Source organism: Thunnus albacares, chromosome 9, assembly GCF_914725855.1.
Source record: "Thunnus albacares chromosome 9, fThuAlb1.1, whole genome shotgun sequence".
Taxonomy (NCBI): Eukaryota; Metazoa; Chordata; class Actinopteri; order Scombriformes; family Scombridae; genus Thunnus; species Thunnus albacares.
In genome coordinates, this window is record NC_058114.1 from 935053 (window position 1) to 962699 (window position 27647).

Genomic DNA, 27647 nt, shown 5'->3' on the forward strand with positions numbered 1-27647 from the left:
TGCATCAGTGTCACATTATCACCTGACTGACAGACATGTAAACGTCTGCTCTGTTTGCTTTAATCTAATCTAATCATCTCTGTTCATTGATCACAGCTTCCCAGACGATCAATATAGTTTGATTTACAGCCATCAGTTGTGTGAAAGGCTTCAAAGAAAGAACTGAAACTGTTTTATTGCTGTTTTTATATCACAGACACATAATAACTCAACACTTTTATCCCCAAATATTTTCCATGATAATAAATATTCCCAATATCATCAATAGTCAATCAATAGATTTATCAATCACCACATGGAAAAGCCTGAAATACAGTTGAATTACTTGTATAAATAAAGAGATAAATGAATAAAAAGGTGGATGGAAGCAGGTTTAATGTCCTCAGGTGACTGCTGTCCTTCACCTCACCTCCCATAATGCACCGGGCTCACAGAGGCTCCCCACCGTGTCTCTGCTGTGATTGGTCGCGCTGTGAAAGGACAGAACGAGCGTCGTCATCACGGATGCAGCGGGGGGTCAGAGCGACATCATGTTCACCTCACCTGAGGATCACACACACACACACACACACACACACACTCTTTGATCTCCGTCCATTCATGAGGAGCAGCAGGAGTTCATCTCAGGAACAGATGAGTTTGAAGTCTGGAACTGAAACTGTATCTCAGTCGTGACTCATGTTCAGATCCTCCAAACTCAGGTTCCTGTTTCACACAATGAGGCTTTTCCGTTAAAGGAGACCTATTACGCTAATTTACAGCTTTATATTTTTATTCTGGGGCTCCACTAGAGCAGCTTTACATGATTCACAGTTCAAAAACCTCCTTATTGATCTTCTACTGGTCCTTTCTGCAGCGCCTCAGTTCAGCCTCCGTCTCTAACAGGCCGTTTTAGCTCCTGTCTCTTTAAGGCCCTCCTCCCCTCTGATTGGCCAGCTTTCAGGAAGCCTGGCAAAGGTTTTTAAAGCTTTTAAATGACTAAATAACAGGAGAATGAAAGAAGAATTTACAGGAAATGAAACGTGTTTCTCACTGAGTTAGCGGAGCTTCGTTAGCGGTGCTAAAATCCAGTCGACGCAACAACGTGTGGGAGATATTCTGAGCTGTTTGTTGAGCGGATCAGTTAGAAATAAAGCAGTTCATCATAGCTAACGCAGGTGTGATCAGTGAGCTTTAGAGCTGGCAGATGGAGCCATGCTAGCTGTTCCCACCTGTTTTCAGTCTTTATGCTAAGCTAAGCTAAAAAGCTAAAAGCTAAAATATGCATGTTGTTCTTTAATTTTCATACAATTCCACATCTAAAGTCCACATGTTCAAACTCTTCAACAGCAACAATTCTGGATCAAACTGTGACACATTCACATAGTTTTCAGCCAGAAAGCCTTCAGTGATACAGCAACATGTTTACATCCTCATCTCCAAACTCTGCAGTTTAACATGTATTCATACAGATCAGAACCGCACTGAAATACATCTACATCTATATTCAACCAGAAAACAAGACGCTGTCAGAAATAACAGCTGTTGTGTTCAACATGTGACTCAGTGTTGAACCCAACAGGAACCAATCAGAATAAACTGAGTTACAAATGGTTTATTATTGAGTTACATATCTTTATAATTTTGTCTCGTTCATGTCGGATATGAGCGGAGCGTCATGTGACAGCAGGAATATGACGCTGTTGGATAACTTGAATCCATCAGACTGTCAGCGTCCGGCTTTCAGCTCCGAGCAGAACTGACGACGAGGTGAAGTGAGACGTTTAGAAGAAATGAACTCAGTTATGAGAAAGACAGATGTGTTTTCACTGCTTCCTCCTCTCTCTCTCTCTCTCTCTCTCTCTCTCTCTCTCTCTCTCTGTCTCTCTCTCTCTCTCTCTCTCTCTCTCTCTCTCTCTGTGTGTGTGTGTGTTAACCACACTGTTGTAGTAAACTGAATGTGTGTCGGTGTTAGCTCATCATCATATGTCTTCATTTTACAGTCATTTATTTATTTTATTTTTTTATTATTTAATCATAATTTAAATTTCTCTGTAAAGCCTTTTGATGAACAGTTTGTTTAAAATGTGTTCTATGATAAATAAATATGACTTCACACACACTCATCTCCTCCAGCAGTTTGTTTATCTCATGTCATGTTTGTTATTAGCACTTCACGTGTGTGTATCTTGTGTTCATAATTACTGGTTATTCTATTTATTGTGCCTTTTTTCTACTTACTATGAATACTTTTGATTTATCTATTCAGTCTTTTTCCGCCTTGAAGAGGACAACAAACACACTCCGTCACGTTTGAAGGAAGTGATGAAGACGATGTTTCCCCGTAACATCACCAGTCATCAGTTACGTCTTGATGTGCTGATATGTGTCGAGTCAAAGTGGGGAAACTTGTTTGATTTATTTCAGGTTTGTGTTCGACTGTGAATGACGTGAAAAGATCACATTTTACTCGAGTGGATGACAACTACGCTCATTACTGTGAGTGCAATAAGAGAAGTTTATCAAAACACCCGTTCAACGAGCAAGAGGATGAGGAAGAGGATGTGCACACGGCCCTTCAATCAGGTTGTGGTGACAGATGTTCAGACTGTCGTGTGTGGATTATGTTTCATAGACGATCTGGAAACTTTGGAAACTTGTCAGACAAACATAAAAAACTTATATGTATGAGGATTATTCATAATAAAGCCAGAGGGTCACTCAGGTCTGGTGAACGCAGCATCAGCTGATCAATCAACAGCACACATCTGTTATTTTTTCTCCTTTGACAAACTTTTATTTTGTTTTTTTGTTTTCTTTTTATGAGCCCTGACCAGCACAATCATGCAGCATCTTTATGTGTTTCCTTATTTGTGCAAATAAAACAAAAAATAAACAAAACATGATTTGTTATAAAGTGTCAAGTCTCTAATCAACTGAATATGATTTGAAGTGGATTAATAGTGCAGCAAGTTACATAAACTGCACTAAACAGTGACTAATTAGATTAGGGTCAGGGTTAAGGTTAGGGTTGGGGGTTCGGGTTAGGGTTAGGGTTAGGGTTGGGGGGTCAGGGTTAGGGGTCAGGGTTAGGGGTTAGGGTTAGGGGGTCAGGGTTAGGGTTAGGGGGTCAGGGTTAGGGTTAGGGGGTCAGGGTTAGGGACTGAATCCAGGCTTTTAAGTCTCAGTTTGGGTCTTCCAGCTGGATCTGGACCTCATGGATCTGGTCTTCAGGGAGCAGAACAGATCCAGATCTCATCACAGAGCTGTGACTGTGACTCTGGAGGAGTGGAGGTGTGGCAGGAATCGCTTCTTGTGGTCGACCACAGTAAAAGCCTCCGATGCTTTGTTCATCACTGCACCTCAGCTGACTCATCCTGCTGCCCTCCGTGAGTAACTCCTGTGACTCGGCTCAGACCGACCCCCCCCAGCTGCAGGGTGGAGGGGGGGGGGGGGGGGGGGTCTGGAAGGAAATGAGAGGCTGATAAGGAAACACATGTCTGGACTCACATCAAAGTCTGTGGTTTGGACATAAATGAGCACAAAGTGAATCTGAAGAAGCTGAATGATTAAAAACCTCAACAGATCTTTTCTTTTACCGCAGTTCAGGTTCCAGATCTGAGTTCTCAGTTTGTGACTCAGTTTGTGAGTTTAGACTTCTGTCTGAACTTCTCCAGCAGCAGCAAGATGCTCTCAGTTCAATCAATTAACAAGCAGCCACAGTAGGAAGGAGCAGCAATATAATACTACTACTACTACTACTAATAATAATAATAAAGCCCTAAGAACAAATGTGAAGTCATTGAAACTAAATTAATGTGTTTATATGCTTCGAAGACAAATTCATATAAATATGTGAAAGTCTTGCTCCTCCTACTTTTTTCTCATCTTTGTCGCCTGTTTGCATAAAACAGGATCAAACAGCTGCTGTCAGCTGCTTTTACCTTCCTCTTTTCTTCTTCTTCTTTTCCTTTAACTTGTTCATCATGTCGACAAAGAAAACCTCCATTTTTTCTCTTCACTTAACAGTTTACATTCTTTTCTCCACCGAGTGAAGCCGTGAAAGTGTCTCGTTCACACTGAGTCGCTCGTTTACATCCTCAGCTCAGATGCACATTGAAGTGATTCATTGTGAGCGACGGTAGCTTGATAAAGTTTGACCTTATTGAATTGTGAAGCTGTTGATGATAACAATCAACTTTTCCTCTATTTTGTTTGAATCAGAAAACATTTGGCAGTTTGAACGTCACTTCAGGCTCTGGGACAACGTGACGAGCATTTTTCACTTTGTTTGGAACATTTTATAGACTAATTGACTAATTAATCAAGAATATAATCGGTAGATTAATTGATAATGAAAATAAAGTTGTTTTCTTTCAAGATTTTGAAGAGCAACAACCAAACCATCATCTAACGGGTCCGAAGTGACATTTGTAGGTATGTTTACCTGCTGTTTAATGTGCTGCAGCTGAGCAGCTAATTAGCTACCTAGCTGCTAACGTAGCTCGTTCAACAAGCTAATGTGCGGGACAAGACATGTGTTCATGTTTGTACCGCAGTCCGTGTATAAAGATGGATGTAGCGAGGTGTGACGTCAGCTGTTGGTTTACATAGATTGTGCTAACAGGGCAGGTATCGTAATCAAGGAACATTAAACTTAAATATTGTGACAACAGTCTGACTCAGTGTGAGTCCTGGAGCCAACTGTCAATCACAGCTGTCAATCACAGCTGTCAATCACAGCTGTCAATCAACACCCACACAGCAGACATCAAAGCTACTAAGTCTAAAAGTCTAAAAATCTTATTAATGGAGCAATAATTTCCAAAATGACCACCAGCGCACTTATTAGAGGGTCTGAATTTAGAGATTGAGACCAGAATGACTCGTTGAAACAATGATTGACAGCTAGCGGCCATCAGTGGAACTTTAAGGTGCTTCAGACTCATGATGTGGAGCTGCTGGTTGGTTTTTAGTTGGATAAGATGGAGACTTTAGCAGGAAAGATAATGCGGGTTGTTGTTCAGAGTCTGTGGCTCTTGTGTTGTGTAGCAGGATGCAATCAGGCTCAGTGTGACCGTCTGCTCCGACTATGACAGAACGACACGTTATCATTTTATTTAACACTGATCTTCTGTTTGGGAATAAAGAGTCCAGCTACATGAGAGGATGGAACTATATTTAATTGACATAATGTAAAACTGGGGGGCGCCATCATGAAAGCAAAGAATTTAAAATATTAATTTCTCCCTTTTGATGTCAGATTTTTTTATCAAAGGAAAACACAGAACAAGAGATTTACAGAGCAGATATGTTGCTGTAGCAGACAAAAAAAACATGATATTTAATTTCAGTTTAATATTATTCATCTAAGATGATGATTTACTGAGAGGAAAACTTACAAATCCCATTAAAGTCATTAGATAATAACTGAGGTGGAGCCCACAGAGTGAATGATAATTGTCTTCCTGCTTGAACTTGAGCTTCGTGTGAGTTAAATGACTCACAGTGTGTTTGCTCAACAGGGTGGATGTTGTCTTGTTCTCTTGACTATTTGCACCCACAGCAGGTTTTACTACTATCTCTCCTGCTATTTTCATCTCAGAGTGCAGCAGAAAGCTTCATTTTGATATTAAAACAATAAAAACTGTCTTGTGGGCGATGGACCCGTCTACCTACAAGAGTTTGGTTTCACAACTGTCGCGTGTTTAATCACTTTTAAGCTCTCGGGCCACATTTTGACCTTCAGCTCTGACTGAAACCTGAAAGCAACAAATCAAATGGAAACTTTGCTTTGAAACTGGATGTTTTCTTCTGTTTTTTCAGTCTTTTTATCTGCTCATCATGTCACTTAGACGGTCGACTGATGGTTAGATTAAAGGTCTCCCACACACACTGATATCATCGTCAACCTTTTTCCCTCCACAGTTTTAATTGAAGCATGAAACATACATAATAAAATAACAACAGCAGAATTTAGAAACCTGGCTGTGAGTCACAGAGCTGTTCAAGACGTAAACAGATGACGTCACGCTGAAGATGACTCAGAGCTGTTTTAGCTGATTTCTGAATCAGCTCCAGACTTCTCTTTGTTTCTTCGATGTTAGAAAAGACATACGAGCGTCTCGGGATCGTCTTGTCAGTGCACGACGTTGATTCAGAACCTCACTGGGATTTGAGTCATTTCTGTGGTGAAACACTGTGACAGTCATCACACACGGCTACAGGAGGATTCTGGGAAATGAACTGAGGTTTTAATGGTGCTGAGGTCTCATTTGACTAAATGTGTTGGATGAAGAAGAGTCGATCTCATAACAGAAGACACATCTGTTCTTAACAGGTTTCTGATTGGAGCTTCACTTCACCGCTGCAGTTAAATCATCCTTAAAAGACTTTAAAGACAGATTAAAAGAAGTTTAACTGCAGAGAACTTTGAGTCTCTTATTTAGGCAGAATTGTAGTTTTTATAGACTTTGTTTGTTTGTTTGTTTGTTTGTTTGTTCAGTCAGAAATATCAGAGCTTTCAGAGAACATCAGTTTCTAATTATAATCATGTTGACGTCAATACTAATTAAAAATTTAAAATAGGTAATTATGATAACTCTGATATGACATGAATGTGGCATAATGATAGAAAGCTAACATGCTAATTATAATTATTAGCGTGTCTATGCTAACTGTTACATGCTACATGTTAACATGCTAGTGTGTCTGTTGGCACAGCTTTGTACAAAGTTAAATAACATAACTTTTAACAAGCAAGCATGCTAAATATTAGCATATGTATGTATATATTTGCTCAACATTACATGCTAAATGTTAGCATGTTTATGTTAAATGTTACATGCTTAATGTAAGAAACTAGTCTGTTGGTCCAACAGTTCAGTTCAGAGTAAACTGTGTAAACTCAATAATATTAGCATGAATGTTAAAGAGCTAACTTTAAAACAAGCCAACATGCCAATTGTTAGCATGATCACATGCTCATCTATGTGTATTTAGTAATCGGACTGAGCTGCAGGGTGATTCAGAAAAACACTGATGCTAACGTGCTAGCTTTTATGAAGGGTGTTAGCTATGCTAATAGTTACCGGAACATACATTTAAAACAAGGTATTAAATCCAAATACACAAACACAAAGTTTATTATTCACCTGACTTCCTGTCAGTCTGAATGTTTGGAGGTAATGTTAGCTGCTGTTTGCTAACACAGTCTGAGGTTTCTGTTCAGTTCAAAGTCTCGGCTGTTTGATAGATTCTTTAATCAATAATGAAGTCATTGATAACTTATTTGGACGGCTGATGTCTCGCAGCAGTTTCTGGTGAAAGTTGGAAACATGATGTACAGACAGTCTGCTGGATCAGAGCGAGTTCATTCGTCCAGATGTGTTTGTTGTTCAGCCAGTCTGTGTGATCAGAGCGGAGTGAGCGCTCCTGTCTGTCAGGTTCGGGTTTTCCCCTCTGTGACTCAGTTACTATGCTGTCACAGTAAATACTTGAAATCTGAGTCATTAAAATGTCTTGAAATCAATACAAATCCTATTTTTAGGCTTTTCTGTTGCTCTCAGTTTATCAGGAAACTCAAGACTGGTTGAATCTGTGAAGCAGCAGATGAGTTTTCATTATAAATCATCTACTAACTGTAAAAGAACCAGTGTGACGATCAGATCAGAGTTTAATGAAGCAAGAAAAACAGATGCAGAACTCTATGCATGTAATAAAACGGAATAAATGATTAAAGAAGTAAAATATGCAAACTTTCTGACAATATCAACAAAAACTGAAAATGAATAAGCTTCGTAAAAGTAGAGTTTATGGTAGAACTGTTGTGTTGGATTGCATTAGATTCTTCAGCAATAATCTGAAGGCAGTGTGAGAAAAACAAGCGTATTAATATCAGCTGTTTCAACAGCAACAATGAACTAGATGATTAATTGAAAGGATTTTACGGCTCCAATTCTAATCTCGGAAAGGACGATATAGACGTGTCTAACACGTGTCTACTGAATTCACATTTAACACTCACAGTTTAAGAACAATGTTTAGAAAATGCAAAATTGGAAAAAGGCCAGACAGGATTACAGAGATACTACTGACAGTCAGGTCCCCCAAACAGCTCGATGACCTCAGGCCAGCAGCGCTTATCTGACTGGTCATGAAGTCATTTGAGAGGCTGATGAAGCAACAGCTAGTTAAAAGGGTTAAGGGCTCACTAGACCTCATGCAGTTTGCCTGTAGAAGCAACAGAGGAGGTGAGGACACAACTGCCTCTTTACTAGTTGTACAAGCGCTCAAACTCATTCATTTATTGACTTTTTGTCTGCTTTTAATACAATCCAGCCTCCCATTTTAGCCAATAAACTGCTGTCTCTTTTTGATTTTGATGTTAGGTGGATTGTAGATTTCCTGACATGTAGGCCCCCCGGACGATCAGGGTTAATGGTTCCTCGTCACAGACCTTTACTGTACATCCTGTTAGTGATAGACGCTGTCATCATCAGTGTTCTCTGAGATGAAGAGACGTCTCACAGGCCTGTTGTTGACGACTTTGTACGCTGGTGTGATGATCATTTTCTGAGGCTGAATATTACTAAAAGACATCAAAGGTCAGGTCAAAGGTCAGGTCAAAGGTCAGGGAGTAGATATAATTATAGAGCTACTAGTATCTTGGCACGATCATTGACAATAACGTTGATCTGTAAGATTGCCAGTAAAGACCGTATTTCCTGTTTGTCTGATTGAGTCAGTTTGAACCTTTTCATCAGGATCCTGGTGACCAACCTGAACGTCCAAAACACAAACCGTCTGGGAAACATGGTGGAGAGATCAGAACTCCAGCAACAGTATGAAGAACAACTTTATTAGTTGATAGTTCGGCTTGTGGCCTTCATCAGGGTCATCATCAAACACATTACAAACATTTAAATAAAGTAAGTTGGGTATGAAAACCAGTCATATACATCCAGACACATATCAGCCAATGACGGGTTGGATATGTGGTCATGTGACTTCAGGCCAATCGTTGTCCAGGAAGGGACATGGGTGACGCCATATTTGGTCCATTAACTAGAAAGGTGCAACTAGGAGGTGGTACTTGGGTTTCTGTTAATCCAATAATGAGCCTATTAGATCCATTAGAAACACTTTGATTAGGATAATAACAGTAATAATAATAATAGTAATAGTAAAAATAAAAGGCTTTATAAAGTGCTGTGTATAGAGAGAGCAGAGAGATGTTTAATACAACAATATAAATTGATAATCTCCAGGTCTCAGGAGCCCAGACCGTCGTCTTCTTCATCTTCATCCTCCAGGTCAGAGCTGCAGGGGTCCCAGATGTGCAATAGATTTCAATTTTCCTTCGTCCCTGCTGCAATATACATGCTCATCCTGCACAAAAGGTAATTGTTACCTCACACCGAAGCACTTAATCTTATCCCATCCTGTATAAAACCCATCTTTTATTGATTGTCTTGTTGTGTGTTCTGTCGTTGTTTATCTGAGCTCTGCTGCGAGCCAAAGTTCCCCCAGTGGGACAATAAAGTGAAGTGAACTAGACAGCACAGGTGTTCCTAATAAAGTGCTCAAACTATCCTGCAGCAGAGTCCTGATATCCCAACATCATGGAGTCAGTCTGGGATCACATGAACACACAGACAGTCTTTATTGCTTAATTTTTAATTAGCAAACTAATAAATTCAATTTCGCAAACACGTTCTACTTCCTGTCTGCTTTCAGACTTCATGTCTCTTCGGTTGCTTTCCTGTCTCACAGTTTTACAGCTCATGGATCAGAAACAGACCGCAGCGCCTCAGATGTTTCTTATTTTAGTTTCAGGTAAGAGTTTAAAGTCTGACGAAGGAGGAACAGAAAGGAGACGCGGGTGGAGACACAGCGAGACGTTTAGAGAGGAGCAAGGATCATGAATGTCTTTCTTTATGCAAATGAGATGCAAACGACGTGCAAATGAGCTGAATAATGTTTCTGCTGCTGCTGCTGCTGAGCAGGAGAAGCTCTTATCTCCTCTGCTGAGAGACAAAGAGGGTTTCAACCTGCAGCACATTTGCATCAAACTGCAGAGCTGAGAATGAGACCTCCGAGCATCATGGGTAAATTCAGAGTGTGTTGGTTGTAGTTTTCTTTGATCCAGAGAGATTTTGGTGACCTCTGACCTTTCATCCAGCACCAACAATCAAGACTAAACTACACTTTTTCCTCATGACAAATATCTAACAGACAGGTTTCCCTGACGTGTACTGAAAAAGCGTTCCATTAAAGTTATATTAAGTCTCATCCTATCAGACTGAGCTGAGGTCGTTTGTTCCACCTCGGCTGCACACAGACTCCGCCCGTCTCGGCCTCAAATGAGACTTCTCTGGCTCCAGACGTGCGGTAAACCCAAACTCCAGACTTTAATCCGTCTCTTCAGAAACCAGCGAGGGACCACACAGACTCTGCAGACGGGATTCACACAGTCTGACTCCTACACAGCATTTGCAGACAATGATTCAAGCGTCTGAAAGGTGTTTCCATCTCCCAGACTTCATTTAGAAATCAGTCGTTTTTGTCTGATTTCTTTCCTGACAGTGTTTTCCCTCCACAGACTCGTCTAGTTTTCTGTCTGCGTGCAGATTTCCCCTCCTTGTCCCTGCAGAGTTGTTAAACTGTGTCTCCTCTCAGACGGCTGCCACTAACCCAAAGTCAAACACTCTCTCCACATCACAGGCTGCAGCCTCCCGTTAACCATCACACTTTTTCCATAAATGGATTTTCTTTACATGGTCGGAGCCTAAGCTGCAACCACCCGGGTGAGCAGGGGCTGCAGCTGCTGCTGCTGCCTCTGCTGCTGTTGGACGGTTTTCTGGGTGTTGCCGGCGCGCTGCATTCCTTCTTCTCTGAGCAGCCGGAGAGGAATGTGAGGAATGCTGCAGGCATGTGACAACACTGACAGCTCGGTAAAAGGTCTGAGTCCAAACAGACACACAGCAGCAGGAAGAACAAACTGTATGAGATACAGTCAGACTAAAGCTCGGCTCCTGTCGGCAGCTATTTTAAAAACACAAGCAGTCGTTCTGCTGTAAATCACTGCAATAACAACATGTCAGCTGACTTCCTGTGCAACTTTGTTTCCAGGATTTCCAGTCAGAATCAAGAATAATTATGCTGCAGACGTCCACATTAAAACACACAAACTAAATGTGTCTGCATACAATCAAACAATTAAAACATAACAAACGTTTATTTTGAAAAGGCAACGTTTATTTTGAAAGGGTCAGAATGTTAGTAGAATTGTCCACACAGGAAAATGAAATAATCAACTTTATGTTTTGTTGTAAATCATATTTAGGTGCTATCAGCGGTTTCTGTGTTCTCCTGCGTCGTTCCAGCTGAAATCAAACAGTTAAAATGTGACAGTTGCAGTAGAGAGAGAAGGTAGTTAGCAGCGTTTGACTCTAAGTAGACAATAAAGAGAACAACACGAAGCCGCCCGCCGTTGTTTTTATTGTCGTCGTGTTTCTTCCTCTTCCGCTACGACACCAAGCCGGCAATTTCACATTTACTGGAAGATGTTTCTACGTTTTAGTCTGAACGGAGGCAGAAACGGAGCGAAGAAGATGAGTTTACCTGTTCAGCCGTTCAGATCTGCTGTGTTTTACAGCTTCCGTCTACGTTCAACTAACAGAACCTTTTAGCGGCTGTTTGTTTGTAGCTCAAACTTTAAACCGACTTTCGAGAAAATGATCAAAAGAAAATGTGTGAATATCAGCAGATAAGAAGAAGAAGAAAACAACGAAATGACGTCATTAAAAGAGTCAAAAGCTCAAACGATGGAAAACATGATGGAAATATTTCTGTTAGTTTCATGGATTCATTTTTGTTTAAATCACATGATTCATGAACAGACAGTAACTATAAATCTATAGACGTGATGTTCTTCTAAAATGTGAAACGGGTGTAAAATGACGTGTAAATGTTTTGTGCACAGTAACGTCCAGGTCGCACAGATTCATCTCTCAGCAGCTTTTTTTTCTGGTATTTAAATGTGTGGACAGATGCAGACGAGGAGGAAACGGTTTCGACTCTCCACAAAAAGAGACGATTCGTGCAGAAAACCATGTTCCTGTGGTCCTGCAGGTCGGTGAGCAGCAGCTGTCTGTAAAAACCTCCTGACTCACTCTCACGGCAGCTGCTTTTTTCTATATTTGTGTGTTTTTGTGCGACAGTCTGCAGACTCAGACTCTGACCAGAAACCTCCACAACGTCCCTGCAGACCTTTTCTTTCATTGTGTTTAGTCTTATTTCCACACAGCCGACGTTTCACTGCGACACACGGCGGTTTGTTGTAATTATGGAGGTTTTCACCCGTTTTGTTCCCATGATGTCTGACGGGAGGTTCATGTGGAAGAAGAACTCGGATCTTTCGCTTCAATAAAAGCACCTGAACGACATAGAAGTACTATAAAGTACAGATGGATTATCTATCGGCTACATTTACAAGAATCAGAAGTAAAAGCAGTTTTTTTTGTTGCAGAGATCAGCCCCCCCGGTCTCCTCCAGCTGACCCCTGACCCCCCCCCGCGACCTTCTGACCCCCCTCAGCAGGGTCAACAGCTGGAGGCAGAGTCACACCTCAGAGCTCGAGAAACTGCAAACACACAGGTGTGAACTCTGAGACGCACTTCAGCACCGACGGAAGAACACAAGTAGAAGATTTAACAGTTTACGGCCACGTTACAGTCGCACAATTACTCACAATTACTCACAATCACTGAAACCTGCTCATGTAGGAGGAGGAAATATTCATTCTTATTCACAGAAAACTGATATTTTTTATTTGTCCACAACGTCACAGAGTTTAACGGCTCTAACGGATGAAAACACTTTATAGAAGCTGAAAGAAGATTAAAACCAATAATAATAAAAACAAAAGGAAAGTAAAAAGAAGCAGAATAAAATAAAATAAATGAAATAAAAGAATAAACACAAAGGTCAGGAGGGTGAAGTTCAGCAGTTGGAATGTGAGGAACACCTGTTCACTCCTGACCAATCAGAGCAGAGATCTGAACAAACACAGTAAAACCTGAAGGAGAAAAATACAGAAGAAATAATCTGATATTTATATGTTAATATTTACAGTATAAATCAAAATATACATAAAAAATACATGCAAATACTTGAATAAATATACTGAACACACACATGCAGCTGACAGCGCTGTGTGTGTGTGTGTATATGTGTGTGTGTGTGTGTGTGTGTGTGTGTGTGTGTGTGTGAGTGTGTGTGTGTGTGTGTGAGTGTGTGTGTGTGTGAGTGTGTGTGTGTGTTTGTGTGAGTGTGTGTGTGTGTGTGTGTGTTTGTGTGAGTGTGTGTGTGTGTGTGTGTGTGTGTGTGTTTGTGTGAGTGTGTGTGTGTGTGTGTGTGTGTGTTTGTGTGAGTGTGTGTGTGTGTGTGTGTGTCTGTGTGCGTGTGTATATATGTGTGTGTGTGTGTGTGTGAGTGAGTGTGTGTGAGTGTGTGTGTGTGTGTGTGTGTGTTACGCAGCGACAGCTGAGCGGTGTCCGCTCAGCATGCTGGGAGTTCTCGGGGTCGTGACCTCAGCTGACCTCTCTCTCTGCTGTCTGACTGTTTCACACCTCAGGTAAACGACGGCAGGTGTTCAGTCTCGGGGTCGCGGAGAGACGACGCAGCGCTGTGTTTCACAGACAGAACCTGAACCTCACACAGTTACTGACTGACAGATGTAGAGTTTTACATCTCTCCTCCTTCGTTTCATTAGATAAACAGTTAAAGACACTCTGAGGCTTCTGGGAAATGATGTTAAAGGCTGAAAAACAGAAAAGAAACTGACATCACAACAAACTGCTGAGTTTGTTCCCTTTTAACTAAAACACTGGACTTTTAGTTAAAAGTTGAATTTTGAATGAAGTTTCAGTTTCACTTTGACTTCAGGTTATTGAACTGTGTGTCTTTCATTTTCATACAGTTATATAATCGTCTGCAAGAAGTTTCCTGGAACAGACATTTGTAATTTGGAACTTATTATATGGAAAATATAGTCGCCTGCTGGCAGAAGCTGGAGAAGCTTTCAGTCGCAGCAGCTCAGCTGAACTTATGAAAATGTGGCAAAAATTCAACAAGTATCAACAATAAAGTTTCAGCTGCTGAATGAGTTGATGTTACTGGTTTCTGATCATCTGATCACTGAGTTACTAACAATAATAATAATCAAATAAAGAGTGCAGCAGCCAAAACTGATCAGCAAATAGAGAAGGAGCAGGAAACCGTCTGACAGACAGTCTGGAGGAACGAACGAACATCAAAAAAAATATTAATAAATTCAACAGCGTCTCATCCAGAAAGGCTGGAAAGTCGTCGGGGAGCTGCAGCTGCAGCCGGCTGAGAGCTGCAGAGCAGACTGGAGGTCAGACGTGTGTTCAGACTCTAATCTGTTTTATTGGCAGCCTGTCGGCTCCAGCAGTGCAGACGTTTTGGGTGGGCCTGCGTGGGAAACAAATCTCTGAGTCAGCGCCAAAAACTCCAGCGAGGATTTATGATTTTTTTTTTTGTTGTTTATGAAGATGACAGTAATTAGTGTCGTCTTACCTGCAGCTCAGTGAACTCGTCTCTGCGTCACATTCAGTAAAAAACCTCTGAATACTCTGGTGGTTCATTAGAACGACTGCAGATTAAACTGTCAAAGCTTCTTCAACAGGAAACACATGCAGACGACATTATTATGCATTAAAGATTGTTTCTTTACAAGAGGACATCAAACTGCATGTGATGGTTTCTGCAGCAGAAAATCACAGAAATGTGAAGCTGCCTGATTATAAGTTGTTAATAAATAAACATAATTCATGAGGATAACAAACGTCAGCTCAGACGGCGGTCTGGAACTGTTAGCTGCTGTTTAGCTCCGCGTGTGACATCATTTCCTTGTTTATTTGAGTCTTTACATCCAGATACGAAGAAGCCGACGGTTCGTTCTTCATCATTAATTCTACGGTTCGACCGTTCAGTCTTTCTCCTCTTTGATGTGATGAAGCAGCTGGATCCTCACAAATCCACAAGCTTTTTTTTTTTTTAGACACAAATGATATTCTCATGTTTTAGAAAACAACACAGCACATTAACTGCTGCTATAAAAATGACATCATGGAGGCGCTGGACTGCAAAAACTATTGTGCAGCTCTTGTTATTGAAGCGTTGACACCGTGTCACCTCGGTGGAGAGACTCTATGATACTGGTTTATCTGGACATGCTGTAAACTGGTTTTCAGCGAGTTTGCTGGGTCTCTTCCTTCCTGCCTGTATCAAAGGGCGTCCCTCAGGGCTCCATACTGGGACCACTGCTGCTCTCTTCTTTTTTTACGGAATAATATTCTTAATATAATAATATTCTAAAATAATGAGAATAATAGAAAGAATAATGTAGAGAAGGACCTGAAACTGTAGTTCTCTTGGTCGATATGATTGCTCTTAAATGTTTTGCTGAAATACTTTCTGGACCTGTTGAAGCATAATAACTGGATTTTGTTCATAATCTTGTTTTGCATATCGACTCATAAAAGTTACTAAAGCTGTCAAATAAATGTAGTGGAGTATAAAGTATAAAGTATCATCACATGGAAATACTCAAGAATATCTTAAAACTGTACATAAGTGCAGTACTTGAGTAACAGCTTTCCACCGCTGGGAGACGGGCGTCTGCATGCATGAACAGAGTTGCAGGACGAGAGAGAAAATCCTGTAAAAAGGTCTAATTGCAGCGGTGACACAAACTCTCAGTTTACGTCTGTTTGTGTTTCTGTGTCGGTGTGTTCTGACGGCGTCTCTCCTCCCGTCTGGCGTCAGACTGCTCTGACATTTCGGACCCGGGTTATTTAAAGCGGGCTGAAGCGGGCCGGCGCTGGTCTGAGTCAGGCTCAGAGAAGGCCGAGTGTCGTCTGTCGGCTGCGTGTGTGTGTGGGACGGCGTCGTGTTTTTGCGTCTGTCGGCTGCAGGGTGAAGCCTGCAGTCTGCTGTGGGTGTTTTCTGACTTTACACTCGACTGTTCACTGATGAAACCAGAGCTATGAGTCACAGTGTGTGTGTGTGTGTGTGTGTGTGGGATCAGATTCCTGCAGCAGCTCTTGTGTTTGTTCTGGGACATATTTTTGGATGGGCTGTTTTTCTGCTGCACGCTATCTGCACATTTTTTTCTTCCCACTGCAGCGACACGCCTCACCATGTGTGCTTTCACAACACTGTGTGTGTGTTCATGTGTTAATGTGTGTGTGTGTGTGTGTGTGTGTGTGTGTGTGTTAGCCGGAGTGAGTTGTGCAGCCGGCTCTGCAGACACACAGAGGTCAGTCAGCCTGCAGCTTCATATTTTATCTGTCAGAACGTTTCTGCTTTTTCTTTCTTATTTATTTCTCAACCAGTCTTTGAGCTCCAGAACTAAACATAGACGTGTTTTCTGAACCAGATCTAAATCATCTATAATGTATATTTCTATAACTTCACTGTGTGAGCAGACACCAGTCAGGATTCCATCAAAATGACGCCCAAACGTCACCTGAAATTTCAGAAAAACGCTAAAAGAAAACGTGAATTAATGTTTGTTTCCGTCCACGACTGTTCAGTGAATATTAACAGTCGGTGCTGATTCTGCTGTCGACTGCAGTAAAGCAGCAACAGAAGAAGACGTGATGAACAGAGCGACAGTCGGAGCTGAAACCATGGAAACGTTACATCACATCCTGCTGATGGAGAGCGTGATGACATCACAGCTTCCTGCTGTTAGCAGCTCTGTGTCAGTTATACAGACACGTCCTGAACGCCGCCCAGAGAAACGTCTGCCGCCATGTTTGGTCTCCGGCAGGGCGGAAGCTTCAGTTTAAGTCACATGTTTCCTGTATGACATCATTTATTCACTAAATCTGTTTCACTCTCTCTGTTTTTAGGATTTTTAATCATTTTGATCACCTCAGTGTCTGTAAATAGCGACGTTAGCTAGGTTAGCCAGCTAGCTTAGCTCAGTCCCTCTTTGCTCTTCATCAGCTAAGTTCTCCTTTAAGAGCTTTCACTCCCTCCCAGTTGATGCTGAGCTGAAGGCAAAGTGGGAAGGAAAGAAGGTCCAGCGTCACCAGTCGGGGAACAGCGTGTCACAGGAAGATCTGATTGAAACTCTGAGTGTACTTCATCATCTTAGATCATCGTCATCATCAGTCACTTTCAGTTCCTGCAGCTCTTCCGAGCACTGAGTGTAAAACAAGAGCAACAGCAACTGATAGTTAAAGCTGATGCTACAGCGAGCGGCTAACGTCGCTAACAGTTACCTAAGACACTGAGGTGATTAAAGACACCATAAACAAAAACAAACTGTAAATACTATTAATTAAAAATAATATATATAATATAATATGTACAAAATGAACTGTGAAAAGTGAAGTAAGTGTACGGTGGAGGCGAACATCACTACACTGTGTCCTTAATGTGAAACATCTGCAAAGATCCAAAAACCTGTGACTGGAAATAAAGACAGAGTTCACCAGAGTTCACCAGAGTTCACCAGAGTTCATGTCACAGCAGGTGAACATGAGGAAGAGTCCAGTTTGTATTAAAACAGAGTGTTAATGTGAAATCTGCTCTCATGTCGTTATAAATCAGGTTCTGCTGTGATGTGCTGTGGTTCAGAGCGTGCAGGGTGGGTCCGTGGTCACGGTGGTTTGGGGGGTTTTGGGGGTTCTGGGGAGGGTCTTCAGGGTTGGGTAGGGGTTTAGAGGTTGGTGGATGGTGGATGTGGTCAGGCGTCTATTTTAGTCTCGTCTCCTCTAAACATCCAACCAACAGAAAGAGAATCCGAGGATCTGAGCGAGTGATGAAGAGGAGGAGGAGGGCGGAGTTTAATGAGGTGATGGTTGGTGGTTGGTGGGCAGGTGGGTGATGGGCAGATGGGGTTGGGGGGGGTGGGGTGGGTGGGGCTGACGTGAAGCTGTTGAGTGGCGTTCAGTCACTCAGAGCCTCAAAACCACGTCGATACAGGAAGTTTAATACGATCCAGACGTTTTCATATGTCACATTTTGTGGAATGAATGAAGCTACATGTCTATGTGTCTCTGCAGTGGGAGGTCAGAGGTCAGAGGTCAGAGGTCGGGGTGGATGCAGGACTCTGACAGCAGAGACCAGGTTCACATCCTGAGTGCTGTGTGTGTTCAGGTGGATTCTCTGACCTGAACCAGGAGTCTGAACACGACCACAAACACTTTCATGCTGCTGCAGTTTCTACCAGCTGATGTTTTACTGCAACAGCAGATATTTTGGTGGAAAAACGTCGCGTCTGAACGTTTCACTCCTTCGTTCAGTATCAACATTTTTGTAACTGAAAACGTGATGCTGTTATTCGTCTTTGGAGCCGTTTCTAAACTAACTAATGTGACCAAACTCTTCATGATGAAGGATCATGTGACCCAGTGCAGCGCTGTGACTCACTGACGTGTTTTTAATCAGATATATCAGCTTTAATACACAAACACAACACTGGTTAGAAGATCAGTTCACTGTTGGTTTGGATCCAAACATGAAGAAAAACATAGAAAATCAGCAGAATGATCCTTTAAGCTTTTGTTTTAATTCAGCTTTTGATTGAGTCCACTTCAAACCGGACTCAGACGCTGCTGTTCAGGCGGTTCTCGGTTTGTTGGCACCAATGAACCAAACTAACGGAGGGAAAGCAGCAGTTAGTTTGGTTGGTTTATTTTGTTGTTAGGAGGTGAAACCTGAACACTGCTGGCAGTAAATACATGTTGAGCAGCTTCTCTCTGCAGGTCAGATGTGTGTTATTGTCTGCAGGCTGAATGGAGGCGGGACGGCGAGTGAAACCGAACTCCTCGCCGGCCCGGCTGGCGGGTGAATGAAGCGCGGCCCTGTTAAACACCACCGAGGAAGAAGCAGGTGTCGTACCAGCTGGAGAGGACGGACGGACGGAAAGACGAGCTTCTGAAACAAAAAAAGCGACAGGTTGCCTGATTGGCTAACGGTCACCGTGTCGTTATGTGGGCGGGGTCAAACCGTTAGACTGCAGGTCACAGCTGTTGTCAGGGGCAACCGTGGATGGATTACTGTTATTAATGTGGGTTTTTGTCCAAGGCTTCAGTCAAAAGTTGATTTTTTTTTTCTCTTAAAAGTGTTGTTTTCAATTATTTTTTAAAAAAACATCAAATATTCTTGTTTTTGTGTTTTTAGGCATTTTTCATAAAGTTTCATTGAGTTTTTTTAGGCTTTTAGATGCTTTTTAATTGTCTTCTTTGTTTTTGGCTTTTATTGAGATTTAAGATGTTTTGGATGCTTCTTTTTTTTTAAAGTTTTGTGTAATTTGAGGGAGTTTTAAGGGGCTTTGGAGGCTTTTTAGTTGTTTTTAAGGTGTTAGTGAGGGGGGGTTTTAGGGGTTTCAGTGGGTCTTTAAAAGGTTTAGGAAGCATTTTAAATGGATGAAACCTTTAAATATTAAAAGGCATTTTTGTTTTGAATGTTTTTAGTTGATTTTTAAGATTTTAGTAAAGTTTTAAGGTCTTTTAAGGTTTCTTTCCACTGTTGACATGTTTTGAATGACTTTCAGCTTTAGTTTCTTTTTTTTGCATGTTGCACAGACAGAAACACACTGTGAGTCACTCTGAACCTGCAGCTACATTTACTGTAAATACACAGAAACACACTCAGCAGTACCAGAAACAAACAGTCAGAAAAGCAAATTATGTCCACAGGCGACACACACACACACACACACACACACACACACACACACACACTGATTGAAATGTCATCAGGACAGGAAGAAACAACAGAAGAAGACGACTGTGAAAGCTGTTTCTCCTTCTGACCTTTGACCTGCTCCCTCTGGGCTTCCTGCTGACCCCTCTAGGACAGGACGGGGTTAAAAAATACTTCATGTGGAAAACAGTATGTGTATGTTTGTGTGTGTGTGTGTATTGAGGTCAAAGGTCAAGGAGCAGATTCTCACAGTACAGTAAAAACTGAAGTGAAAGTTGAGTCGGCGTCTGTGTTTCGTTTTGCTGCTATGAGTGCTTTCAGGGAGGAGGCTAATGCTAATGCTAACAGTCTTTATTGGTTCAAACAGCAGGAGGCCACACACACACACACACACACACACACACACACACACACACACTGACAGACGCCTTAATTGTCCTCTAATACACTCCCGTCATTAGCATGTTAGCTTAGCGCTGCTGATCCTTCAGGCGAACTCGGTGACACATCTGATGAGCAACTTTATAAATATTTGCAGTCATATTTTTAGCTGACGTCTTGTTTCTATTTTTAACCCGACAGCACGTCAGCACATCCAACCTGTTCTGTTCTTACCTGCAGAGCAGCTGCAGGTGTTTGGAGTCACAGCGAACAGAAACATCTTTTACGTCAACATGTTGTTTATTGTTGTCAGTCCTGTTTGTTATTTACTAGAATGTTCATCCGTGATGTTCAGGAAAAGAACTGAACTGTTCAACTTTTAGTGAAATTCGAGATGTTTGTCAATCAAAGAGCAATTTATCACTTTATGTAGTTGTGTTTTCTTTGAGGGATCTCTGTCTGTCCGTCTGTCTTTATGTATGTTTGTCCTTCACGTCTCTCCAGAACTCTTCATCTGATCTACTTCATACCTGGCAGGTGGATCGCTGAGGACTCAAGGAAGTGCAGCGTTGAGTGTGAAGTTGTTTGGATGAGTTCTCGAGAAAAATATATAAAAATACCTCATAAACAAGGTTGATTTGCTTCTTCTTCTGCCCGTGGAGCCACTCTGCCATTGCAACCCATACTGTGGTCGGAGGTGAGTTTAAATCTGTAGTGTTAACGACTTGAATACGTTTGAACTGTGCATTGTGAATTAAACTTGGCGTGTACGTTCAAGACTTACTGCAGGATGTCTGCAGTTCATCTGACTGAAAGCAAGGGATCTCTGTCTGTATACGTGTGTTTGTCCTTCGCATATCTCGATAACTGTTCATCCGGTTGACGTCACACTCAGTGGTGCAGCAGGGTCTGTTTGATACAAACACCGTCACATCACAGCGGGGCGGGGCTTCTAGACTTCTAGGCACGGGTCAGTTAAACTGCCCAAGAGAGACGAACGAGCACACAGGAGAAAAAAAACAGAGGCGGAGGCAGTAAAAGCAGCCAACAGGAGCACAGACAGGTTTGATTGACAGCAGGATGAACCAATGAAAGGCTGTAAACTGCTTCTACGGTTCAACCTCAGTTTAGTCTCAATGATGAAGGATTCAAACCATTTAATTTACTAAATCCTTGTTGTTTTAATTGATATGTTTGTTAAAATAATATATGTGCAGTTCTTGAGAAATAATAAGTAATCAGCCTGATCACTGGTTCTTCTACAGGTTGTTTGTGTCGACAGTTTGGTGAAGATGTTTTTTTTGTTTTGTGTGTTTTTCTGTGTTTTCTGTGTCGTATCGTGTGCGTCGACCTCTCGTACATTATATTCAACCTCCACTGTTACATAACTGATGTATTTATTGCACTCGTCACCTTCATATATTTCATAAACTTAATGTCTTTGTCTTTAGCACAGTTTGTATTTTATTTCAAGTTTTATACCCCATTTCAAAACTATTATTATTATTTATTATTTATTTATTTATTGAATGGGACAGTGTGCAGTTTGAAACATTAAAGATGCACCAGAGTTAGCTTGAAGCTAATTTGCATCTGTAGTCCCCAACAAAAAACATACAACAGCACAACAACAAACAGTAAAAAGCAAAAAAAACAACAATAAACAAACAAAAAAGAAAGACACAGAACACACCAAACAAAATACAAAATACAAAGTTACACACAGCACATCACACACACTCACAATGTCAATTAGAAATAATCTAAACTAAACTGAAGAGTCAGTGGTCACACAGCTGATTGGTCTTTAGTTGCATTGAGAGAACTGCAGCTCTTCATATCAGCAGGTAAACGTTCCACTGAGTTGTGGCTTTCTTAGCACTAGTTTTATTGTTCTATGTTGTGTTTGTGGGAGCAAATACGCAGACACACTGTTTATATGCTGCATACTTGACTAATAAACAGATTCTGATTCAGGTTAATGAGGTGAGTTCTGCTTTGAGTGACAGCAGCTCATCCAGCAGTTTAACTCCAGACTCTTTAAGTATCAGTATCATAAACCTGGTCCTGCTGTGAGTTCATGCTGCCAAACAGGTGAAACTGACAGGTATGATGCCATCATGCATCAGCTGTACGTGATATGGAGGCAGATGACGACGTGTTTGTGTGTAGCAACGTTAACATTCAGACTTCTGACCTTCAGTAACCTGCAGCAGTTTGAGTTTTACGGTCACAGACGTCATGTTCGCTCTCAGTCAGTCTCAGTCTGATACAAACAGTCTGAGCCCGCCGCTGTAAACACACTCTGCCTCTCTGATCCAGATCCAGATCCAGATCCAGCCGGCACTGTCGGATGCCAGGAGGCCTCATTTCCCAGAAGTCTGCAGGACTGAGAGGCTGCAGAGGGAACAGACTGTCCGCGAAAAACAACCGGGAGATTCTCACAGAGACAGTGAAACTGAACCAGCACAGCCTTACATGGTCAGAGTGTGTGTGTGTGTGTGTGTGTGTGTGTGTGTGTGTGTGTGTGTGTGTGCAGCATTCAAAATATGCAAGAATCCCTTTTCATAAAAAAAATGTTATGAAACTTTGTCTGGAAGTTGCACAGACACAAAGTCCTGCTGCTAACGTTCCCCCTGACGCAGCTACAACCTGAACAAACATCCTGATGGTTTTTATCTGCTGTAAACGTGCAGTTTGTCCTGACGGCGGCGCCAGAGGGAAGAACACGGTTCATCCTCTGGAGAGCAAGAATGACAGCAGGACAGTCAAATCAAGTTGATCTCTTACAAAGTTAAAGGATCATTCTGCTGATTTTCTACATTTTTCTTCATGTTTGGATCCAAACCAACAATGAACTGATCTACTAACCAGTACTGTGTTTGTATCAAAGCTGATAAATCTGATTAAAAACACGTCAGTGAGTCTCACCGCTGCACTGGGTCACATGTTCCTTCGTCATCAAGAGTTTGGTCACGTTAGTTTGTTTAGAAACGTCTCCAAAGACTAATAACAGCATCACGTTTTCAGTCTCTGGAGAGTAGTTCTGTGTCAGACAGACGTCACTGAGCATGTGCAGGAACGCTGCTCTGTTTACAGCTTCACCAGCTTGTTGTGCTGCAGATCACTGAAGTTCTTTGAGAAATTTATAATCTGGCACAAAGTCATCATCACGATAAGAGACTCTGACGATGCAGAAACACTCCTTAAACACACAGTAACACAGTGAGCTGTCTGACCTTAAAACGAGTGTTTCTTTGTGTAATGTCAGTGTAAAATCATCCACCTCTGTTTCCATTTTGCTTTTATCCAGACGTTGACTTTTCCACCTCATCCAAGCGGAAAAACTTTTTTTTTTTTTTTGCAATATTTCAGCTTTTTTTTCAAATCTCCAGCGTTTCCACTCACGTTTTTCTGTGCACACATTGATAAAGTGCATAAAAAAAGAGCAGATGGAAACAAAACTACTGATGACAACACCCAGAGACCCGTCTACACTCTATTCTCTCTGGTCATATCGGTCCTGTCAGACAGATTTGCTTTAATTTGTCTGAGTTTTTGAGATATGTATGTCTGAGATTGCTGCCTCCAACCCTTTGACATGCTCACAGAGTTAACCCATATTCACACACTGCACACTGTCTCTGGTTGACTGCAGGTATCAGACAACAAACATGACTTTTCATTTTCTGCGGATGGTTTTCCTGTGAGATCAGGCTGTAAAATAAGCTGAATGTGTGTTTTGTGTAACAGATAATAAAAGAATAAAACAATGATGTGAATGTTTAACATGTGTGCAGGATGTCAGCCAGCGTCTATTCATGCCTCCTGGGAAACCAGAACAAAAAAAAAAAGAAGTGATAAGACAGACTCATGATTGAATAACGCCACATTTCACGCTGCAGCGTTTGACTTTTGTCCCTCTTTGTCTTTCGGTTTTTCCCCCTTCGCCCCGTTTGCCAGCAGCTCGTTTGTCCTGCAGCGTCTGGACGATAAGGACACGGAGGAGGAGAGGAAGTGTCCACTGTTTCCAGGACAAAAGACTATTGTCTCTGCCGAGCCGACCTGAGCGACGCCGCGACGAGCGGGCGTTCGGCGTTCACATCGGGACAACAATACGCTACCGGACAGTGTGAGGAGAGATCAGAGTGAGAGTCAAGGCTGCAGGTTTAGTCTCTCTGTTGTCCTGCAGGAGGTCTGAGCACGCTCAGTACTCACCAGGACAAACACAGGAAGACATTAAGACTGGAGTTGGTGCTGGGAGAGCTGGGAGAGTTTATTCTCTCACCAGTGTCCACGACACACCTGCACATTAGTGGGGCAGTCATCACAAAGTGTTATAAATGAGCCTACAATACTGGCACCAATGAGGTAATAATGACCAAAATAAATATAAATAAAAGATAAATATCTTGGCCCAACATGTTTTACTGGTTGTCATCACTGTGTCCCAGTTCAGTGGTGGAAAGATACAGTACTTCAGTACAATTTCCTCTTTGTTACTTTACATTTCTACTCAACTCAGTTTATAAAATATGCATCTCAAGATGAGAAGACAACATTAAAATGCTGCTTACATGTACAGTTCAATGAATCAATATGAATTAATAGTCCAGTAATATACAGTTTATGTTAAATATAACACTCTATTTTGCATAATAAGAGCTTTTACTTTTGATACTTTAAAAACATTTTGCTGCCCATACTCATGTAGTTTTACTTCAGAGTTTGAAAACAGGAATTTTACTTGTAAAAGAGTTTTTTTTTCCTACTTTGATTTCAGTAACAGATCTTCTTCCACCGTTTCCCCCCTTCATACCACATATTACAGTATAATATGTTGTTTACTACAATACAACATACTACATGCTTCTATACTAACAGTGAAATCATTAAATAAATTATGAAAACTCTCTTAAGCTAGCAAGCTGCTACTTAACTGATACTAAATTTAGCCCGTTAGCTCCTGTTAGCTTGAGTAACAACAATGTCAAAGTGATTCAGAAACAACTGAAAATCTGCTGCAGTAACTAAAAACAGAAACTAAAACTCTTTAACTTTTAAGTTTTATCTTAACAAGGCTGCTCATGCTACCTAGCTAACTGGCTAACTAGCTAGCTAGGTTAGCTTGTGACTCACGCTGTGTTACCAATTTTAAAAATATATGACGGCTAGCAAAGTGAAACCTTAAATTGAAGAGTTACTGACGCCATTGTCTGTTATGTTGTTGTCGTCATCACTGCTGCAATGCATTGTGGGATATTTATGCTGGCGTAATGGTGTAACTGAAGTAGGTTTCATGCTAAGGTTTCAGATCATAACGCTAGCAGCCTTCTTAAGCTAAAACAACAACAGATCTATCTGTCTGTGTTTATTTAGCTCAGTTGATTCAGAATTACTTTGACATTGTTGTTGCTCGAGCTAACAGGAGCTAACTGGCTAAATTTAGTAGCAGTTGTTGAGCTTGCTAGCTTAACTAATAAATGTGTAATTATTAAAAAGTCCTGTAAATCTCCGGCATGAGGAAAATAAGAATGATGGAAGTAACATTTTATTAGAATGAGTGGAGTTTGAATGACAATTTATTTTATTGTGTTTCATTAATTTCATAACTTTTTATTGATTTATTTACTATCGAACACTTTCTATAGTTTCTATACTTGACTGGCCTCTTTTGTCAAGTTGAGGTTTAACTCTTGGGATTGTGGGAAATGGTGTTTGTTGAAGGTGTCTGTGGGGTTCACATAGAGTCTTTGTGTGATGAATAAATTGATTATATTGGACTCGCTGCTGCTGAGAAGCACAGAAACATTACAGGAACTTTACAGACAGTGATTTATTTCTTTCTCCGAGCTCTCTTCCTGCGTGTCGTCTGGAGTCTGATCCTTTTCTGTTTATCTAGCAGGAGAGAACAGGAAGCTGTCAGCAGCCAAAACATCGACTCCTGGATGTCACGACGCCTCTGACCGGTGGAGGAGGAGGAGGAGGAGGAGGAGGAGGAGGAGGAGGAGGAACCCTGTCACACACTGCTGCACCCTTCTGCAGAAGTGTGTAATTATCAGTGATTTGGAGGATAAAGTCTGTGATCATCATAAGACAAACCACCAACAGGAACATTAATCAATCAATCTGTTGTTTCTGTCTGTCGTACCGAGTCTGGAAATATTAGATATCTGTGTGGTTCTTGTTTTGATATCATGTATTATTATTTATACGTCCTCAAAATGGACCAGGGCTACTTTCCTACTTTTATTTTAGGCTCGGTTCAGTTACAAAGCCTACTGTTCATTTTTCCTTAACAACAGAGAAAAACTTCCGGCCCACGACAACAACACACTTCTTCTCTTAAAGGGGCAGCGCTCAAACGAATGCAACCTCCTCTAATGACAAAATATGACACCATTATAGCCATGTGATGCCTAATATGTTAGCAGAAATGTTAATAGAATAAAAGAATACATAAACATCTATAATTCCACTGCAAACATAAAGTCAAGACGACCTTTTGCCAGTTGTACCTTTTTCTTCTAGGGTGCAACATACGCTCCATGTCTAGAAGTAATAATAGTGAATATCAGCCTAAAGACATCTGGCTTTAACTGCAGATTACAGCTGTACTTCCAGGCATCTTTCTTTTGGAGACTTTGAGAAATTACTGCTAAAGATTTTACATCCAGAACTGATCTGAGATTAATGAACCAGTATCAGGGTTTAAGAGTAAAATCTCACATCTTCTTCCTTAGCAATGGCTAATAAACAAATAAACATACACATCTGATGAAAATTAGACTGTATTTTATAGTTTCATCACACTGCACCATGATATCATGTGAGATACATTTTGAACTTCAATCTGCAGCAGAGTCGGATTAATGCTGACAGCAGATGGTTGAAGGAGCGAAAGGCCAATGATTGAAAAACAAAATCATCCCCCAGTAAGTGTATCCTGCGTCAGGACTGGGGAGGAAGAACAGGACTGTACGAGGCTGATGGGAAATGTGGTTTTAAGCTCTGACGGTGCAAACAGACAGATTTCATTTGACAGATATTTGCAGGTTTCAGACTCTTCCTGACCACTTGCAGCTCTGCAAGCTGTCGTCAGCGCACACATCCAGGCTGGTTAATTAAAAAACAGACGACGGGCTGCTAATTGGGCGTCTTTTACATCCCATCCCCCTCGACCCAGTAGTACCCCCCCCCCCGTCATCCCGTCAGTGTCTGCTGGGCTTCGCTGAACCAGCTGCTGCCTGTCTGAGACTCCAACAACCTGCTCACAGATGGAGCTTCTCTGTTCAACAGCAGCTCCGTTTCCCTGGAGAACAACAACAACAACAATAATACTAATAGTATTATGGTATATATTATAATACACAAGTTCATACATTATTAAAGCGTGAACTTCCAACTTCCAGCTTAGTGATTAAGTAGTTTAGTAATCCCATATGGAATTATAATAATAAGTAATAAGAGAGAATCTGTAATCATGCAGTTGATCCAATATGAGGTTTTTAACATCATTTATAAGAAGCCTGTTT

The 27647-nt window shown here is 41.3% G+C and overlaps 3 long non-coding RNA genes across 4 annotated transcripts; 2 read left to right on the top strand and 1 right to left on the bottom strand.

Moving 5' to 3' along the window:
* Nucleotides 1–263: 263 nt before the first annotated feature.
* On the bottom strand, nucleotides 264–2288 carry LOC122989402. The gene is made up of 2 exons (XR_006405044.1): nucleotides 2221–2288; nucleotides 264–470 (listed from the first exon to the last, which is right to left on the bottom strand). It is a non-coding gene; the product is annotated as an uncharacterized LOC122989402 (long non-coding RNA).
* On the top strand, nucleotides 1427–2491 carry LOC122989400. Its single transcript, XR_006405042.1, has 2 exons — nucleotides 1427–1749; nucleotides 2249–2491. It is a non-coding gene; the product is annotated as an uncharacterized LOC122989400 (long non-coding RNA).
* Nucleotides 2492–20853: 18362 nt separating this feature from the next.
* Nucleotides 20854–26814, top strand: LOC122989398. 2 transcript variants are annotated; one of them, XR_006405039.1, is made up of 3 exons: nucleotides 20854–21175; nucleotides 22435–22593; nucleotides 24079–26814. It is a non-coding gene; the product is annotated as an uncharacterized LOC122989398 (long non-coding RNA). The 2 variants fall into 2 exon arrangements; XR_006405040.1 differs by lacking the exon at nucleotides 20854–21175 and having other exon boundaries at nucleotides 21951–22593; nucleotides 24079–24483; nucleotides 26015–26814.
* Nucleotides 26815–27647: the final 833 nt, after the last annotated feature.